A 7,102-nucleotide genomic window follows, 5' to 3' on the forward strand; every position below is an offset into this window, starting at 1 on the left:
AAATAATAATTATAAATATAATTAAAAAATTATTTTAGTGTTATTTTTTAAAATTATTTTTTATATTTATGAAAATAATTATAAAAAATTATTTTGATAAAAATAATCATAAAAAATTATAAAAGAGATAATCATTTTGATTTTAAATTTAATTTTTTTATCATATGTCAATATTTTATTTGTTGGTCAAACTTATGCCACCCTTAACTTCTAAAACCAATGCCACTATAGAATTTTCCTATATATATATATACTCAAGGTCACTGGTCCAATGGAATGAGTAAGAGACAAGATTACCAGACAAGCTAAATATCTAGCTAGGATTGCCAAATTGGCTACTAAGAAACATTCAATAACATAATCATCAAATTGGCCTTATAATAATGCTTGTTCTCGTGCGTGTCCACTAAGCACAATGTGGATTGCTGCTTCACATACCATCATTATTTTTCTTTTCTTTTCTTTTGTCATAGTAAGGATATGAATTTTAGGTAATTATCATATTTTGAATTAGTTTTCTAACATTTAATAGTTAGGTTTACCTAATTTTAATATTTTTTTATTTATTAGTTAAGTCAATTACAAATGTTAATCTAATAAACTTTATATTTGAGTTGTGTGTTTATATCTTGAATTTCTGAATGCTTGGTGCACAAGAAACAAGAAAGGAGATGCAGAGAACGAACAAGAATTTAAAGGGGGAATAAGAGTGTGTTTGTTCATGTATTGATCAATGAGCTTAACTAACTCCAACCAACACATGCACCTAACTAACTCCAACTGTCTACTAACCTCATAACTAACTTGTTGCTGCGAGAGCTTAACTAACTGCATTCATTCGAAACAATATAACGGTAACATTTCCCTTTAAGTTAAGATCATAAATATCTATTAATCTCAACTTCGAGTACCACAGACCTTGAAGGAATAATGAGCAAGGAGTTTGGTAAGAATAATCATACTAAATGTAAACTAAAATTAATTAATAAAATTATTTATTAATATAAAATATATATTAAAAATAAATTAAATAACATATGTATTAATATAAAAATATACAGTAGTTGATTTTAGTGTATATATATTCTATAATATTTTTTATAAAAAGATCTCATGAAGAGTGACACCAAATTTATATCATCGTAGTTCAATTTTCTTGTGCAATAAAATCTATATTTAGTCTCTTTTATAATTAAGGTGGACTTTTATCATCATTATATTCACAAACTTACAAACACCAATGGCAAACAAAGCTTGAGATCACACCCAAAGCTTTTTAAAGTTATATCCCTAAGTTCGAAAACTTACAAAATCTGATTTTTCATAAAAATCCTAATTAAAAATTCTCACGATCTATAGCCTTTTGTAGTTGTGATCTCACATACTAACACTCAACATTTTCACCCAAACAGAATTTGTTATTTGAGAAATCTTCACATATTTGTAATAAATTTCATTAAAATTAGAAATTAATAAACATGTAATTGGAAAATTTCTTGTTTGAATATATTTTAGATAAATATATTATGTTAAATTTTAAGTATATAAAAAGTATATTAGATTGATATTTTTTTTTTTTGAGATGATTTATAAGATACATACATTAGACTTGGCCCCGGTCAAAATTGCTGAGATGGGGGAATTTAGGCCACATGAATACATAAAGAACAGGCCATACATAATATCCACTTTGCTTGCTCTTATTATTATTTTTATTTACAGTATCTTCTAATTTGACAAATTAAAAATTAATTTGTCTCAAATAAATTATTATATATATAAAATAAAATTTAAATTTTTAATATTTATTTAAATAAATTAATAAATTAATTATTAAATTAATTTTTATTTTTGCATTTTAATTTCTCACTACTATATTTATTCTTGATGTTTATCAAAGTTCATTTATTAAGCACATGGGTATGGAATCACCGGTGACTACGACAAACCATGCATGCTTATTTATTGAAAGGAACCGTATGGTTAAGTAATATTCTTTTTTAGGTAAGCAATTAGGCTATGAATCAACTGCAATCAATTAGTATATAAACTGTAAAAGTCTAACAAAAAAAAAATTATAATCATAAAATAAGAGTAATTTTAATTTTATTTATATTCTCATTTAAAATAAAAAAATAATCACAAAATTTTTTATTTTTTTATGTATGTTTTTTATCCGCATTGTTTACTATTATCTACCAACAGTTTCATCTACCATAACATGTCATAATCGGCCGCTGCACCGCGCCGCCCATCACTATTCGCCGCTCATCTGTTGTCCGCTATCAATAAATTTTTTTTTCTGATAATGTACGATAAAAAATAAATAAAAAATTATTTAAAAAGTAAACATCATTCGGATATTTTTGTATACCCGAATTTAGAATATTTAAATTTTAGATGTATCAGATAACAAAATAAATAATCCAAAATATCAAAAAAAAAATTATCTAAAACTATTAAAAAAATCATCTAAAAAATCCACTACTATTGCTGATTTTAGCTTTCACAAAACAAAGTCTGACCCCTCTTTATTCATAAAGCATTTTGGTAAGCTCATTCTTTATATAGTAGTCTATGTAGATGACATATTAACGACTGAAAATGATAATGATGCAATTCAATCAACCTTGTTTAATTGAATAGTTTAGTTTCATTAAAAGACTTAGGAACTTTCTCATATTTCCTTGGCATATTGAGGCAACAAAAGTCTCTTTTGATTCATATCAATTATCACAAACAAAAATACATTAAGAATTTGTTGGAGAAAGTTAGAACGAGAGATGCAAAAGGTGTTCCTACACCTATGATCTCAATAAGGAACTATCTAACCAACGAGAGGACATCTTCGATGTTCCATCCTTTTACAGATCCATTATTGGATCATTGTAATATGCTATTTATATATAGGGTTGTACATGGTTTGCTTAATTTAAAAACTAAATTTATTTTTAGGTTAGACAAAAATATAATTTGATTAATTAACTAAATTGGTTTTATATGATAAAACTAGTTATTAATTGGTCAGAAAATTCAAAAAATGATTTTTAACCGACTATAAAAATAAAAACCAATTTTAAAAAATAACCGGTTAAAAAAATGGTTTTCACATAGAAAAATTAATTTTTCATAAAAACTAAAAACCGGTTAAAAACCAAATTTTATAAAAAAAATCGGTTAACCAATTTGAATACAAGAGTTGTATAAATTTTGGTTTTGGTTTTGGTTAGCCGATTAAAAAACGGTTTTTAAAATTTAGTTTTGGTTAACCACTTTTTAATAATATGGATATGGTTTTTAAAGTTATTTTATTAAATTGGTTAACTAAAATATGGTTATGATTTTTTAACCGGTTAACCACAATTTAGTTATTTTATGTACACTCCTACTTATACAAGACCTAAAATTGCATAAGGTCAACCAAATATAGTTATTAGAACTGAGTCGATGATCGAATCGGTCAAACTACTAGGTCGATCACTGGATCACTAGTTCAATCGATAGGTCACTGGTTGAACCGGTTAATCCAGTCTCACATAAGTACAAAACATAAAATAGCAAAAAACTTAAAATTAAAATTTAAAATACATATCTTCACCAACATTTTAATAAACATTAAGTCTCAAATTCTAAAAATAACTAATACAAAAATAAATATAAAATTTGTTAGTACTATTACATTAGTATCTCAATTTAACACAATAAAAATAACAATCCATAGATTATATCCAAGGAGTAATTTGAAAGTTTGGATATCTTTCTTCATCTGACAAATCTAGAGTTACATCCTGATTAGTTTCATTCTAATTTGTATTGTCCACAGAATTATTATTAGCTCCATCATCATCTGGATCATCTTTCAGATTCAATTGATCTAGCATTTGAATAATGTTTTACAAATCATAATCAGCAATAATAAGGCCAAACATTTGGTTAAAGCATTACAAAATCATCCCTAACAAAAACATACCCAAATCATCTAAAGTTGATTGAAAAAACATATTTGCAAGATTATTTCAACTTCTTTAGGAGTTAAAAATGGTGGTGAATCTTTCATTATCTATTCCGAATGATCCTCAAATGCATCAAAACAAATTAAATCATAATTTTGCTTTCTCATTTGGTTCCTATATTATCAATTAACTTGATTATTCTTATGATGACTAAAAATTTAAAATAATGCTTTTAAGAAAGAAAAATAAAAAAAAAGTACCTTTGTTGAGGCTTTAAGTTGTAATGAACATAAATAATATCATTAAGTTTTTGATGCTCTAACCGATTCTTTTTCTTTGAGTGAATATATTCAAAAATACTCCAATTACACTCACAACCTGAAAAACTACAAGTTTGACTCAAAATACGAATTGTTAACTTTTGCAAGTTTGGTACTCCACATACATCTATAAGATTTCCACCATTAATCTTAACATAAAAAGGAAATAATATATCACAATCATAAAAATCAAATCATAAACACATCACAATCATAAAATACCAATTTTAATAAAAAAAATTATCAGACATCACTGTGCTTCGGTCATGTATTTCAGATTGTCTTCCAAAGTCTTGTTCAACATTCTTAAAGATTTTCATCTCACTTGTCAATTTAGAATTCAAATATGCATCACCATAAGCATATCTCTCAATGACATCTAGTATGCTAGAAGTTGTTTGCTTGTGATTTTCAAATTCACCAGCATGAAATCGAAAAGCTAGATTTAACCAATAACCAGTAGTATGAAGGTTTTTTCGAAGTTGTGAATCCCAACGAGTATCTAAAATATTCAAATAAGGATCAACAAACCTCTTTCTTTTTTGAAACGTCTTCACCATCTCTTCCCTAACCTTATAAATAGCTTGATCAAGAAAATCTATTACAACTCTGTCTTCACTATCTACAATACACAATATACAAGTAGCTCAGTAAGCTTAATAATATCAGTGCATTAATTCTAAAATTTAGAATTTAAGACTTAATCCATAAACTTTTTAGCTATGGCTTTTTTAGAGTAAGTTGAGCTTGTCCATTCTCTAGATGTCACCATAGCTCTCAATGCATCCTTTTGAGCTAAAATACTTTGCAACGTTATGAAATTAGTGGCAAACCGAGTTAGAGCTAGATGAAGTATTTCTCGCCCGCCTGTAAACTTTCTCATCAAGTACAATGGATGGTGATGATTATAGATATACTTTGTAATCATTAAAACTTGTGACACAGTTTCACTCACTTCCTCTAACTTTCCAATATCCTAAAACATCAAATTAACACAATGCGCTGCACAAGGAGACTAATATAATTTTGGAAACTCAGCTTCCAATAACCTTCCAGCAGCAACATAATTTGCAGCATTATCCATCACTACATGTACAACATTCTCAAGACCAACAAATAATACAACATCCCTAACCAACTTAAACAAAGCATCAGCAGTTTTGAGACATGAGAAGCATCAACTGACTTTAGAAAAATAATTTTTTTAGGGCAATAAACCAAGAAAAATAATTAAAGTACGCCTACAACAATCAGTCCATCTATTAACCATGATAATACATCCAGTTTGTTTCCAAATCTCACGATAATCTTCAATCATTTTCTTTACATCTTCAATCAATTTACTCAACAAATATTCACCAACTATTCCATAATTTGGCCCTTTATATCCTGCACCCATATTCGCAATAACATCAATCATTGGCTGATAATAAGCTAAATTAACTGCATTAAATGGCACAGAAGCATCCATCATCCATCTTGCAATAGCAATATCACACTTCTCCAGAATTTCTTTGCTTTGGAGAACACTTTTGATAGTTGGTTGAGCTCCAGGTATTGCTGTTGATGGAAAAAAGATTGTAATCTCTTGAGTTGTTTTTCTTTTCTAGAGCTAGGTGCTGGAAGCCTTGATTTTTATTATTGTCGCATCTTATTATGTTCAATCTCATCAAATTCTCTTTCAACTTCATCACAAGTATTATAACTTTCTGCATATTCTTCTTGAGGTTTTTTTCTTGCTTTGAAGATATTCAATGTTTTGATTGAATTGGTATCTCACTATTGCTGACACCTTTCGACATACCTCAATATCTCCTTCTTTTCCATCCAAATCAGACTTAACCCAGTTAATTTCTCTACCCTTAATAAGCTTCTTGCAATAAATACATAACAAAACAGTTTTTTCTTTATCCACAACTTGTTTACAATGGTCCCATGCAGGATCAGTTTTTTCTCAATTGCTATTTTTTTTGGGTTTCAATTGTTGCAATAGGAGTTGATCCTTATTCTTGGAAAGTTGGTGTTTCTGATGGTGTATTCGATGAAGCCATCCTAATCAACTAGGACTAAATGACTAACCTACCAAGAATAATATACAACAATAATCTACAAGAAATAATATACAACAACAACAACATATAACAACAATATATTACACTATAATCAACAATATATTACATCAACAACATAAAATAAAATATTAAACAATCTAACAGGAATCAACAAGTTATAACTTATAATCAACCAAATATAATCAACATAGATAATTAACATCAGTAATCAATTACTTCTAACTGAAATACTAAATTACTGAAATACTGAATAACTTAAAAAAATAAAAAATACATACCTAATGACTGATGCACAGCAGAAAAAAAATGGAGAAGAAGCATGACGCCGACGACTACGACAGGGACGAACAGAGACACGACAACAACGACGATGGGATGAGTGGACGACTGGACAACAAATCGAGGACAATGACAGACGCATAGGATAGGAGGCGACGAGCCAAGATGCACAGGGGTCACCGAGACGACCCTAAGTAGCCAACGACGTCGCACCGTGCAGTGTAGGTGGCACTGGCTGTGGTCGGTGGTGCGAGCAAGAAGGGTAAGCCTCACACTCTCACTGTCTCATCCGTTTGGGAGAAGAGATTGGATTTGGGTGCATGCAACTTAGCTAGGGTTTTTTTTTTAAAGGGTCAAAACGATGCCGTTTCATGAGGGGAGGAGGGGAGAGGAAAGAGTCCAAACTGGTTCGGATTTTTCAAACCTGCCGGTTTGCCAGCTTTGATCGTATTAAATCTAGCCGGTTCAAATCAAGTCT

Source organism: Arachis duranensis, chromosome 10, assembly GCF_000817695.3.
Source record: "Arachis duranensis cultivar V14167 chromosome 10, aradu.V14167.gnm2.J7QH, whole genome shotgun sequence".
Taxonomy (NCBI): domain Eukaryota; kingdom Viridiplantae; phylum Streptophyta; class Magnoliopsida; order Fabales; family Fabaceae; genus Arachis; species Arachis duranensis.